Source organism: Lycorma delicatula, chromosome 12, assembly GCF_047948215.1.
Source record: "Lycorma delicatula isolate Av1 chromosome 12, ASM4794821v1, whole genome shotgun sequence".
NCBI classification, from domain to species: Eukaryota; Metazoa; Arthropoda; class Insecta; order Hemiptera; family Fulgoridae; genus Lycorma; species Lycorma delicatula.
Genome location: NC_134466.1, coordinates 64,993,418 through 65,007,240, shown reverse-complemented (window position 1 = coordinate 65,007,240; position 13,823 = coordinate 64,993,418). Strand labels below are relative to the sequence as shown.

General features: G+C 27.8%; 1 protein-coding gene across 2 annotated transcripts in view; it reads left to right on the top strand.

Annotated features, from left to right (window-relative positions):
* The first annotated feature begins 8,818 nt into the window (after positions 1 to 8,818).
* The window catches only part of LOC142333063 (pancreatic lipase-related protein 2-like), a 51,819-nt gene continuing 46,814 nt past the window's right edge, over positions 8,819 to 13,823 (top strand). The window contains exon 1 of one of the 2 annotated variants that reach the window (XM_075379884.1): positions 8,819 to 8,950. The gene's annotated coding sequence lies outside the window, so the exon portion shown is untranslated. Of the gene's footprint in view, positions 8,951 to 9,197; positions 9,353 to 13,823 lie in introns of those variants that run through there. The other variant, XM_075379883.1, reaches the window with a different exon arrangement.

Sequence of the window (13,823 nt, the reverse complement as noted above, 5' to 3'; positions counted from 1 at the left end):
CATTCCACGAGCTACGTGAAAAAATCGTAGTCATGTGCCGCTATTACGCCAGATACACTAACAGCCGTAGTTCGGCGCCATAGGCATTATATAAAAGCTGCTGGTGATCATTTCGAACACATTCCATAACCCTCTGTCAGTGCCAAAAATTGTCACGTCAAGTCAAATTTGTCACGAGATATGGACTAGCAACAAACCCTTCTATATACATATATATATTTATTTATTTATAGTCTATGGCCCTCCTGGTAATATAAGTGTTCCGACGCGGGAATACTTAAATATGGGATACATCAAAATCGGTTCAGCCGTTGTCCTTCCAATATTAAGCTGTCCTTCCAATATTAAAGCGACTATTCCAGGATGCCTTGGTATGTGGCCTATAAGTCTGTCTCTTCTTTTAACTATATTTTTCCAAATGCTTCTTTCTTCATCTATTTGCCGCAATACCTCTTCATTTGTCACTTTATCCACCCGTCTGATTTTTAACATTCTCCTATAGCACCGCATTTCAAAAGCTTCTAATCTTTTCTTTTCAGATACTCCGATCGTCCAAGTTTCACTTCCATATAAAGCGACACTCCAAACATACACTTTCAAAAATCTTTTCCTGACATTTAAATTAATTTTTGATGTTAACAAATTATATTTCTTACTGAAGGCTCGTTTCGCTTGTGCTATTCGGCATTTTATATCGCTCCTGCTTCGTCCATCTTTACTAATTCTACTTCCCAAATAACAAAATTCTTCTACCTCCATAATCTTTTCTCCTCCTATTTTCACATTCAGCGGTCCATCTTTGTTATTTCTACTACATTTCATTACTTTTGTTTTGTTCTTGTTTATTTTCATGCGATAGTTCTTGCGTAGGACTTCATCTATGCCGTTCGTTGTTTCTTCTAAATCCTTTTTACTCTCGGCTAGAATTACTACAGCATCAGCGAATCGTAGCATCTTTATATTTTCACCTTGTACTGTTACTCCGAATCTAAATTGTTCTTTAACATCATTAACTGCTAGTTCCAAGTAAAGATTAAAAAGTAATGGAGATAGGGAACACCCTTGTCGGACTCCCTTTCTTATTACGGCTTCTTTCTTATATTCTTCAATTGTTACTGTTGCTGTTTGGTTCCTGTACATGTTAGCAACTGTTCTTCTATCTCTGTATTTGAACCCAATTTTTTTAAAATGCTGAACATTTTATTCCAGTCTACGTTATCGAATGCCTTTTCTAGGTCTATAAACGCCAAGTATGTCGGTTTGTTTTTCTTTAAACTTCCTTCTACTATTAATCTGACATATACACACACACCCTAAATATATTACACTCCTTTTTGGGCAGTCGTGTAATAAATTATTAGATATAAACTACAGTGAATATTTTATAAAAGTAAATTAGAAATGTTTTAATTTGTCAATGGTCTAAATTTATTGTTTTAAAAACAGTTGTTTTTAATTTTTACAAATTCATAAGTTTTTTGTTAATAAAAAAATGAAATTTTTTTCATGGACTTATTAAATCAACTTTCTCATTATAAAATATGCTATACATTTTGATCATAGAATGTACGCATTTAGGAGTATTGGTCATTCAACATAGTTATTGTACTTCAAACCTAAAAAATGTTTTTCGTTAAATACTTCGTTTAGTATAGACGAAAATGGGGAAATTTTACAATCATTTTTTCCCTGCTTTAAAGGTCGGGTTTCAGAATATCTAGAAATTTGTTCGAACAAAATTCAAAAATCCATTTCAGCTCTTTAAACTTGAAATTTCAAAAAGATCTAAAAACTGGTTTTTAGATATTCACACGAAGATTAGACAAACTAAAAAACAAGCTGATATCTACATTTGTTACCAAAAAATAAAATAAAAAAATAAATGGGTTTCAAGCAAAAATGTCAAAACTCGGAATTTCAAAAAATCTAGAATTCTGATTTTAGATATTCGCATCAAAATTAAAGTTAATACCTACATTTGTTGTTGAAAAATTAATAAAAAAAATATATAAATAAATTTTATTGTACACGATTTTAACCTATTAAACACGGCATTTCAAAAAATCCTTTCTTAATGTGCACTTACACCATAAAATAAACTTTATATCATTTTTCTTCAATTTACCGTTAACAGTTTTTGCTGGGCGTTGATTATGAATCACTTACGATATGTTATTTTATATATGTAGATAAGGAGACGGCCTCTCACCACTCCTTTTTAACTGCGCCCGCGAATTTGTCATGAGAAAATGGTATGAAATAAATCCCAAAAATATAAAAATGGGTACTAAGAAAAACTCCATCGCACTTAATTGCCTAGGATTTGCAGATGACCTCGCTCTTTTAGCAAATAATATTCAAGAAGCCAAAACACAAATCATGAGCCTTCAAAACCAAGCACAAAAGATAGGGGTTCATATCTCTTTCGAAAAAACTAATGGCCATAGATCCTCTGGTAATAGAGCACATTACGGTAAACAATCAGAAAATTAAAATAGTAAAACAATTTAAATATCTAGGGGAAATAATAACTTATAATTTAAATGAAAAAGTGACATGGCAAAACAGGACAAATAAAATGATTAAATCCAAAAAATTAACTCGGTCAACATATAACAAAAAATGTCTTTCTGCTAAAACAAAACTTAAACATTATAAAACTGTAGTTCAGCCAGAAGTCACCTACGGAAGCGAGACCCTTTTCAAAATCACTCGGAAGAACCGAATCGATAAAATTCTGAAAATAGAGAGGAGAATTGTCGGAACGTGTATCAATAAAAAACACCAAAAAGAAGGCCGATGGTAGAAGGCAACTCATCAATTGCGCCAAATGAGGTGGTGTATCGAGAAATAGAACCTGTTACTGATACTATGCGGAAAAAAGAATCTCTTTCTTTGATCATCTAATAAGGACACCGGAAACAAGACTGTCAAGAAATATCATTCAAAAGTTCTGGTTCCAAAAGCTAGAAGTAGGATGGATCAAAGAAATTAGAGAAGATATGAAAGAATTGGGAATTTCCCTGACCGATCTACAGAATAAAACTGGAAAAATTATAAAGCTAAAAGACAAAAGCATTAGATTTAAACAAAAGACAGACAAACGACAAAATACAACGAAGAGGGTGTTTACGGATGAAGAAAATAAAAGCAAGATCTGAACGGATGAAGAAATACTGGGCAGCTCGGAAGAGTAAAATAACACGCTTTTCTCAGAAAAGATCCAACTAAAATTGACTTAAGTGGTCCCATGTTGGTCGTAAAAGCATAATAATAATATGTAAATACTGACCCTGTCATATAATTTATTTATGCAAACTGTGTTTTTGAGTGTATATATATATATATATATTTTTTTTCTTTCCATTACATATAAATGCAAATGAACCATATTTTTAACAAATGAGAAATATTTAACCTACGAAGAGAGTTACGTCTTCTTAATTATAATTTGGTAAATGGGGCAACCGCTTAATTGGTATTATATTTGTTTACGTGTAAATACACCGTAATATTTATTTATTTATTCATTCATAATAACAGTTAAAAACATAGAAAAATTACAGTTACTTCGTTTTTTCTAATGAGATCAATAACAAACTGTAAACCTGATAAAAAGCATTTATGTAAATTGCAATTAGTGTTTTACGACGGACCCTAGCCGACTAAATTTTATGAGCAATAGGACAATTCTTTTTTGAACTTTTAAGACTATATCCTTTTTGTTTTTACTAGGTATCGGTTTTATCAGGTATTAGTGATCGGCACTGGAAAAGGGAAAAGGTTTATTCGAACACAACGGTGCCCGAGAAATGAAAGCGATAAATTTGTCAATATTCGCGCAAATATTATTATACTAGCAGTAAACTATTAAATGAAATCTTTGCAAATTTTCGAACGATGAACTGGCAATCATACCCGAAATACTTGATGAAAAAGACGAAGTAAGCAGTAAGAAAAGATAATGAATACGAGTCGCGTGTTTCAAAACGGAAATGATGTAAAAAGGAATTATACGAATTTTACGAAGAAAAGGTTTTTAGATACTTTAAATTGCCTTATTACAAATACAGTCTATTTTCAAAATAGAATAAAACCTATCGAAATAAACAAGTTACCGACTTAAGACGAAGATAAAACTGTGAGAAAGCGGCTAGCCCATTCTCTCGGTTCACTGTGAGAAAGGTCATTGTTACATCTAAATTTGTTAGTAAACCATAAATTTCAAAATAAAATTCTGGAAATTCTTTCATAAGAATGCAATTCATAATAAATAAATTGTGCGTTAATTTTTTTTTTTTGTACAGTGTATGTTCAGCATGTTTATAAAATCAAAAAATTTTAAGAAGGATGAAATCTCATAAATATTTCAAGATAATTTACTAAGTACAATACAAAACTACCGTTTAGGTTATAGCCGTTCCTTTTATTACACCTACAGTAGTTTTGACTAAAGTTCTACAATAATTTTTTTTAAACGTCTTATTTATGTATGAATTAATTCTCACAATTTAAATCGTTTGAAAGAAGCATTACCATTAAATATATGAGAAAATCTGTTTCAGTAAGTTAAGGTAAAGTATTATTTACTTAGACTATTATCATTTTTAATAAAAATTATTTTCCAATTCAATCAGTCGATTGAAGAAGTCACATTTAAATTGTATTTTTAATAGAGCAGTTGGAATTCATAAAGTATTTTCTTATTAAAGATATTACATATGTTATCAAAACGAGTTAATGAAATGGATTTATTCAAAACTTTAACGACTAAAATTAAAAAAAAAACTTGTTTATGTCGAACATAAAAATTCGTTTTACGATGATTTAAAATCAAATGTTATCTTTAAATTCTTCGGAGCAATACCGAGCGAAAAAGTAATTAAAAACTCAAAAGAAATAACACTTCAAAGATTTTATTGATATCCACACTAATCATGCTTATGTGGTTTTTCTTCAACGAAGAAAAACCAAATCGACGAGGCTCCGAAGAGAATTATTTGCATTATTAGGTTTTTACGTTATTACGTATTATGTACATTAAACGTGATAATTTTAACCTGAAACACAGAAAAAATATGAACGTCAGTAATCGAATCGATCGATTTATTTATTAAAGGTTTTCCAATTATGTTTAAAAAAAGAAAAACCCGATCATGAAAATTAGAAACGAACTTTGGGTGCTGTTTACGACATTTATTTGGTTACATAAAATAAAATAATGCAAGAATAAAATGTCAATAATTCTTGTTTTTACGCATCAGGAGATTTTTTAGCCTCTTATAATAAAATTATTATACTGGAAAAATGTTTTTCTAATTTTTTCAGGAGTTATTACATTTTTTGATATTAATTTCTGATTTGCCCTTCCTCATTAGTGATTTTTTATTTTCTTGTTTGTACCATAAGAGAAATATTTTTGAAAATTTTCAATCTTATCGCACAAAAGTAGATTAACATAAAACTACACCAGAATACACAAAGATGTACATAGAAATATTGCTATTGATCAGACTGATATCTTCTTTTTTTTTATAAATAAGTGGCAATTGAAAATATTTTTGTAAATTTTATTTGATTTTTTGTTTTTATTTATTTTTAGTAGATTTTTGTAATTAATAATTTTATTATTAGATTTAAGAAATAAAGGGAATTATTGTATAAATATTTTTAAAATAATTAAAAGGAAAAGTTTTATAATAATTTTAGTCATTAGGTTTATTCTAAGAATATACTGTTTAATATTAAATAATGTAGAATAGTGTTTATGTTTTCAACTCGCCAAGAAAAAAAGAATTAATAATTTAAAAAAAGCAGTACAATTTAATTTTTTTTTTTTTTTTTGAAGGAGAATGCACCTCTTAATTTCATAATGAAGTAGTAAAAATAGGGTTTAATGACAGTCCTCAATTATGTACAAATACTTTAGGCACAAGATCTGGGAGAGTGCAGAATTGTTTTTCATACCACTGAAATTCTTTTTTCTATTGTTAAAATCATTTCTTTATGTTCTTTTTCTGTGAAGAACAGTCATCTTACCTTTCCAGTTTGCATTATTATACAATTTTTTTAATAGGTGAAAATAGGAAAAATTGCGGTATATTATGGGGGTACATTACAGATCTAAATCACTGAGATATGGAAAGAACAAAGTCCTTTAGTAGTTCTAGAAATGTATATTTGCCTCTTAGTGTATTTAAACTTAGATCAACATTTTATATATTAAATTAAATAAAAACCTGTTGAAGAAAATGACAAAATATAACACTTATAAATTATTAAATATTAAACAACTCGCTCTTTAAATATTGGAACATTTTCTTTCAAAGAATAGCACTTTCGCATAGAGTTAAAAGTAGCAGTTTTTAATCCGTTTAAAAAAGTTGGAAAACCTCTCAGGTACCCATATGTCCTGGGAGGAGTTGCTCAAACTGTATTAAAGTGATTCAGGACATAAATAAAAATTAAATGGTTCATGTAGACAAATGTATAATTGAAATATTAGTTGGAAAAGAGTCGAAGATTAAGGTAGAAAATGAAGTTTTCGAGCAGATGAAGAAATTTTTATACTTAGGGAGTTTTATAAATTATGATTTGACTTGCACAGTAGAAATTAAAACAAGAATATCAAGAAATAAACGGGCATCAACAATTTTTATAAAAAATTATTTATTTACTTAATTGTTACAGCAAATGTCCAAGATAGATTTTTTATGATGATAAATGGAATGATTAAAAATTCAACCATCTTAATTGGAATTGAACTGTAGACCGATTAAATGTAAAATCAATATTATTATACCAAATGTACAATCAGTATTTAGTAGTAATATCCTAATTTTAGTATTTAAAAATAATTAAACTTACTAAAACTAGAATTATTGTTACCACCATATGGGTTGGTTAGTTTTCTGTTGATATTTGGATGAGAGAATTTTTTTTATAATCATTTAACATTTTAGGATCACTTTACACATTTTTAATAAGATTTGTTGTATTACTACACAATTATAATTAATAATAAATGTATGTAGCCATGTTTATTATTTTGTAAATAAAAAGTAATGTCATTGATATGCAGTTTTTTTTTTAAATTGTTTTTGTGTAACCAATTTGGTAGTTTTAAAACTCATTTCATTCACTTTAAACTTGGTCAAGATTTTCATCAAACATTTACATCTGTTCATTAGATTGAGCAGAGGGTCTTTAATTATAAAATTTACAATATTTAATGGCTCTTGGCGGTAAACATTATAAAACTCACCCAAATCTCTGGCACTGTTTTTTAATAATAATTTTTATATACGAATTTACTTGCAAGCAGGTAATGAAATAAAATGATAACTTACTTCATAAAAAAATGGATTTGACAAATCGAAGTTAGTTATCAAACAAGCTTTTCAGTAAAACATTTACTGAAAGTACTAACTGAACTATCATGGATGGCTATCAATGGTAGCTTCATAAATGGCTAAATATTTCAGTGTAGTAGTTAACTTGTGTATATATTAGGTAATGCTGCATGTGAAGAAAGGTTCTGTGTTTGTGTTGTGTGGAGATGGTTATGTATACTGTGGTTAAGGGTATCAGTTGTGAATTTTCTATATTCAATTAACAGATACTTACTACGTAATGTATATAAAAAATGAAAAACACCTAGTGAAAGAAAATAATAATATTCACTTAACAGACAACTTGCTACATAATGTTTATAAAAAATGAAAAACATCTAGTGAAAGTAGATATCATTAAAATGCATAAAAAGTATCAACATTTTCAGTAAAAAAGGTTACTGTATCGCTTACAAAACAACTGACAAGATATGTAGAATGTTGACAAACACAGCAACCCAGCAATAAATGAAACAAAAATGAAACTAAGTGACTGCATTAAATAGTATACTCTACAGACTGAATTCACCCAAAGATGCTAGGAATACAAATACTACACTCAGTAGAATAAAATTTTGTAAATCATTACAGAGAAATAAGGCATACATACAAATTTTACACATAATACATAAAAACCAAGTTTCAACACAGTTGAAAAAATGATATTACAAATAATTTAAGTTTGACTAAAATAATATATTAAACGACATTCATATCACAAGTACAATATTATTCAATTATATATTTAATGGGGTTAAATAATCTTGTTAATAACCTTTTTGATATCCTCTCAGAGCAGAGGGCTTTGGCAGCAGTGTTAATCCACTTAGGAAGGAGCTTGTAAGCTCCAGTAGGAGCCAGTAAAAACTGTAGAAAAAAATGTTACATTAGTTTAAAAGTGAGTTGCCTAATATTAAAAACAGTTTATTCTTATGTTTTATTATCCTCTTTAATGAAATATTTTTGTTTCATCCTAATTTGGTAAGCAAGGTAAATTATACTATCGTAATTAATTTTATTGTTTCGTACTTGGCCTAAAAACATAAAACTCATTTTAGACAGGTACTGGGATTTGAAAGTTTTGTTACAAATAGATCGACGAAGATTAATTATTAATATTTGAATTGACTATTACATTCTAAAAGGATACCAGGAATCGATATTTATTCAATGAGGTGCGAATTATCTGTAACTGATAATGACTACGATTATCCTTTCTTTGACGTTTGATAACTTTTTGTATAACCTGCTTTTACTTACAATTGAATGATTTGTCTTGGCCGGTGAGTTATTAGTTTCTTAATAAGTATTGAAACAGTACAATTCATTTTTATTTCCTCATTGACGTGGTAGAATAATTTTCAACTGTTGCTTTATTTTTTTCACTTTATTTTTATGAGGATATTAATTACTACGATTATCTTTACTAACAGCTGATGTGAGTGAAAATACAACTAGCGCTAGTAGTTTCATCGTAACGGTTTTCAACACGTGGTTTAGTCAGTAGGGGTTGCAATTTTTTTCATTGATCTGTTAATTATGTGAAGTTATATTTTGGTGTAAGTACACGTTTTATTTTACTATTTAAATTAAATTTTTAGTTTCTTTTCATGTCTGAAGAGTTTTTGAGTAGCTACGTCTTTCCTATTATTAATATTTGGTGTACGCACAACCTCTAACCCCAGCACAATTGAACCATGAACCTTAGATTAACTTAACGAGCATATACAAGACGTCGTTAGATGATATAACTGCCTTGACCGTTTTTTATACAAATAAATCAATTAAAGAAATGCAAATATATGACGTATTTAGCATTGTGTTATATATAATATTTTTCTTCATTATTTCACAGTGTCAAATGGAAACGAGGATTTAGTGACTTATCTGTATTATTTATAGTATTAATAATTTAGTTGCCGAATAATTTTTGTAACTGCCACTTAGAATTGTAATTTTAGGTGAGTAATTTCCTTTCTTTGATTTACTTTCGCATCATATATTTATATAAACATTTCTTTTAAAATTTTCATAGTTGAATATTGTTTTTATCTTTTACATTTAATTGGTTGTTGTTAGCTTTACTGTTGATTACTTTAAATTTATGAAAATACTTTTAGTTATGGTGAGAGGTATTTTATTTTTCAATTAACTGATTTATAATTGCTTGACAATCAGTTGAATTTGTGAAATACAATTTCTTTTAGAGTTACTGTATTCTTTGTTGCTCAGTTCTGAGCATATTCTGAAACGAACAAAAGATTTAATATTGTTCATGAAATCAAGAATTCAAGCATTTTTAAGAGTTTATTTTCTGCTCATTTTCTTTTATTGTTTTGTAATAAAAATTACTTTCAGCATGATAAAAATGCTGATAGCTAATAAACAAACAAATTGTTTTAGAATATTCACTTTTTTATTATTTAATTGCTGTAGGACTGTGATATTTAATAAAGATATGATTTGTATTTTGTGTGATAAATGAAGTCTTAGCTTGTATGTAGCAGAATGTGAAGATAAAATTACTTATTTCTTTTTAATTAAAATTAAAAGAAATTTCATTAATAAAATATGTGGTTTTTGTAAACGGATGTTTTAATTCTTTACTTTAAACTAGTAAAAACTATAATTTTACTTAAGTGTAAGCTATAATGAAGACTGTGTCCCAGCCTTCATTATGACTTTGACACTTATTAAGCACTTAAGAGACACGAAGATGCAGCACTTGAGCACAAGAGACACTTATCAGAGTTGGTTTCTTTCAGAGTAATGATGTTATTTATATAATTATGATGAACAGAGTGAAGGTTTTACTATTAGAGCTGAATGTCAACTTTAGTTGAGACATAATCATGCACAACTTTATATTTGATTCAGTGGAGAAACCGCTGCATTCCTTATTTTTCATATTAACCCTGACATATGATGCTGATTATTCTTGCAGATGGTTTTGCTATCTAATAGTGAATTATTTTATATCAGGTTGTCTACAATTCTAGTAAACCAGTTATTTTTACACGGATTTGAATACTAGATTGTGGCTACTGGTGTTCTTTGATGGTTGGGTTTCAATTAACCACACATCTCAGGAATGGTTGAACTGAGAATGTACAAGACTACACTTCATTTACACTCATACATATCATCCACATTCATCCTCTGAAGAATTATCTAAACGGTAGTTACCAGAGGCTAAACAGGAAAAAGAAAGAGGTTGTCTGCAATTGTATGGTTGACACATAAAAAAAAATAAAAAGTGTCTATTTTTATTTATTTGAAGTATAAATAGTTCTGTGTTTTTAATTAATTTTATTCTGGAACTTTTCAGTTGATCCATCCAGTTACAAAAAAATTGCTTGTCATTGAATTTATTCTAAATTTGTAAAATTTAAAATATTTGAAGAAATAAAAATGAACATGAGCGAAACATGACCTTTGTTGCAGATATTTACTGCTTTTCAAAATTATAGGGACTATAAACATAGAACTACATAAACCATTCATTTCTAATTTTACATCTGTGATTGTTGTATACATTGTTGTTTGTAATGTAATAACTTGTCAGTAATCCTTCCAGTCACATTAATATGTCTCTACAAGAGCAATATTCTGTGACATAATATCATATAAAAAAAACAATAGAACAAATTGCTTTTTTAGGTTCCATTATTTATTTATCATAATTAAAATTTTTTTTTAATATTACTTTGAAATCATTGACTTTGTTAATTAGACTAATTATCTAGTTGGATTGTTGAAAGTAGACTTCTGTAATCTAGAACTTCAATAATGTGATTAGATAACCAATATGTAATAAACTATTTGGTAATCAATTAATCCATCTTTAATTCCTTAAGATTACAGAGCTGTACTCCATGTTTCCATATTGACTATTATAAGATAGTAAAACACAGTAGTTATAAAAAATGTGTGATATAAAGGAACTTTTTTTGTCTTCAGTCATTTGACTGGTTTGATGCAGCTCTCCAAGATTCCCTATTAGTGTTAGTTGTTTCATTTCAGTATACCCCCTACATCCTACATCCCTAACAATTTGTTTTACATATTCCAAACGTGGCCTGCCTACACAATTTTTTTATAAAGGAACAAATTAATTTAATTCTTCGGAAGAAATAATACGTCATACATACATTGTTGTCTTTTAATTCATAGAGGAAATCAATAAATATTACAATTAATATAAAGTGATAATCTAAATTAAATTAATCATTAAAATCCTTTAGAAGAAAGGTTTTCTTGATTTTACATAATTTGAAGAATTGTGAATTTTCATTAATAAAATATCAGATTTTTTTAAACATTTTATTACTAATACTTAGTATATACATCCCAGCTTGAAGAAAACCTTTCCTGTGAACATATTTTGGTGGTTTCAAAAGAAATGTGTAAAAATTATTTTAAACCATAATAATAATATTAAAAATAAATATTAATTATCTACTTTCAATGAAACTTACATGTTGATTCGATCTTGGACCATTGCAAATTTAGGCCTACAACATAAACAAAGTATTTATGTTAGTATATTCTTTGAAAGAGTTAAACAATAAATATATTATGAAATGAATGTAAAGTTGGAAATTTCTCATTGTGAAATTTTCTAGATTAGTAATGAGTGTAGTACCTATGAATGCTACACATTAGTAATGTTTTAAATATTTTCCAAATTTTCTTTTGATTCGCATAAGACTGCCTCAGTAACATAAACATTAAAGTGCTTGCCTATTATAATGAAGGCCCCTGGGTTGTATATCCTGGTTGTATGTGGAAGATTTATGATTAATTTCAATGTATTCATTAAAATATAATGTGAAGTGATTAAGATTTCTTTGTTGAATAAAATGGAAAAACTTGATTACCGTATTGTTGTACCTGAGACTATAGTAGATATAAATAACTGTAATACTTGTAGAGATATATTAATAAATTGGGAGAGTTTATTTATTTTGAAGAGTTTAGTTTTATTTTGTTTCTATTTTTACATTATATATCAGTGATTCAAAATCGCTTATCAATACTTAAAGAACTGTGTTTAAGACATTGATATAAACAAAAATGACATTGCCATTATATTAGTTGTAAACTTGATGTACTTTGTGTTCAACTAAAATCGAAAAATGTGATTACTGTACTGTTATACCAGAGATTGTGTTGTAGATATAAGTAGGTATTGTAATGGTAGAATGACTTCTTAAGACCAAACTTTCTATGTTAGATGAGTTAAAACATTTTAAAGATTTTTATTGTGTGTTTTTTTTTTACCAATGATAAGTTAATGTTATTGTTTTGATATGCTACATAGCTTCCTGATTCACAGTATAGTCTAAATTGTCACTATCAATTTGAGCTGGTTGTAAACTTTCAATTACAATTAATTATTATGATAGGTTGGTAGGGATTACATTGAAGCAAAGTTAATTCAAATTAATGTTTACATCGAGACAGAATTAATTAATATTGTTTAATTTCTGCTATGATATTGATATAATCAATTGTAACATAGCATTTATTAATTATGTTAAGCAGTTATTAATATCATAAAGTGATATTAATAACAATATTTCTACAATATTTCTGCTATGATATTCAATTGAAATGGTTAAAAAAATAATTAATTCATAACTATAAAGAAAATAGAGTGCAGAGATGAAATATATAATTGATAATATAACTGATTTTCTATATTGATTTAAAAGCTCATTTAAAAGAGATTTATTAAAATTGATATGACTAGTTATTTTAATATTCCTATTTGTTGTATTATTAAACTAAAAAATTATTATTAAATTTTTAAAAACATTAATGTATTTACTACTTAATTAGTATGTACCCACTGCTCTTTGTTTTTTAACTGAAGCCTTTAATAAAGCTTTTTTTGTATTCAGTCTTTAAAGTCTCTTTAAATATTAGAGGTAGGTCCTGGAAGGCTCTGAGGAGCCCCTGAGTTGGCTCCAGGATTCGCCTGGGCTGACCTGAGACCTGAGGGTCCAGGTTCTGGCTAGATGGACCCGTTTGTTTATATATATATATATATATAGCACCATGTTTTTAGATAAAAATAGATATAATCATAATATATATAAATAATTTAATTAAATCCACTCAGTATGTAACATTGGCTGGCCGGGTTACATAATATAAATTTTCTATTTATTTTAATTTAATTTAAAATTTTTTAATTGTGACGTCATATTAATGTGTATGTAGTTACTTCATTTAATTGACTTCATATGTTTTTGTATATATGATTCTAATTTTAATCTTTTAATTATAACTTAATTTTTAAAAAAATTATGTTTTATATGTAATTTTATATTAATATCTCTTATATACAACTGATGATGCGGGATAATTTGTACAATTATTACTGATGATGCTTTGTAATTTTGTACTTGGGTTTTTAAGTTGGTT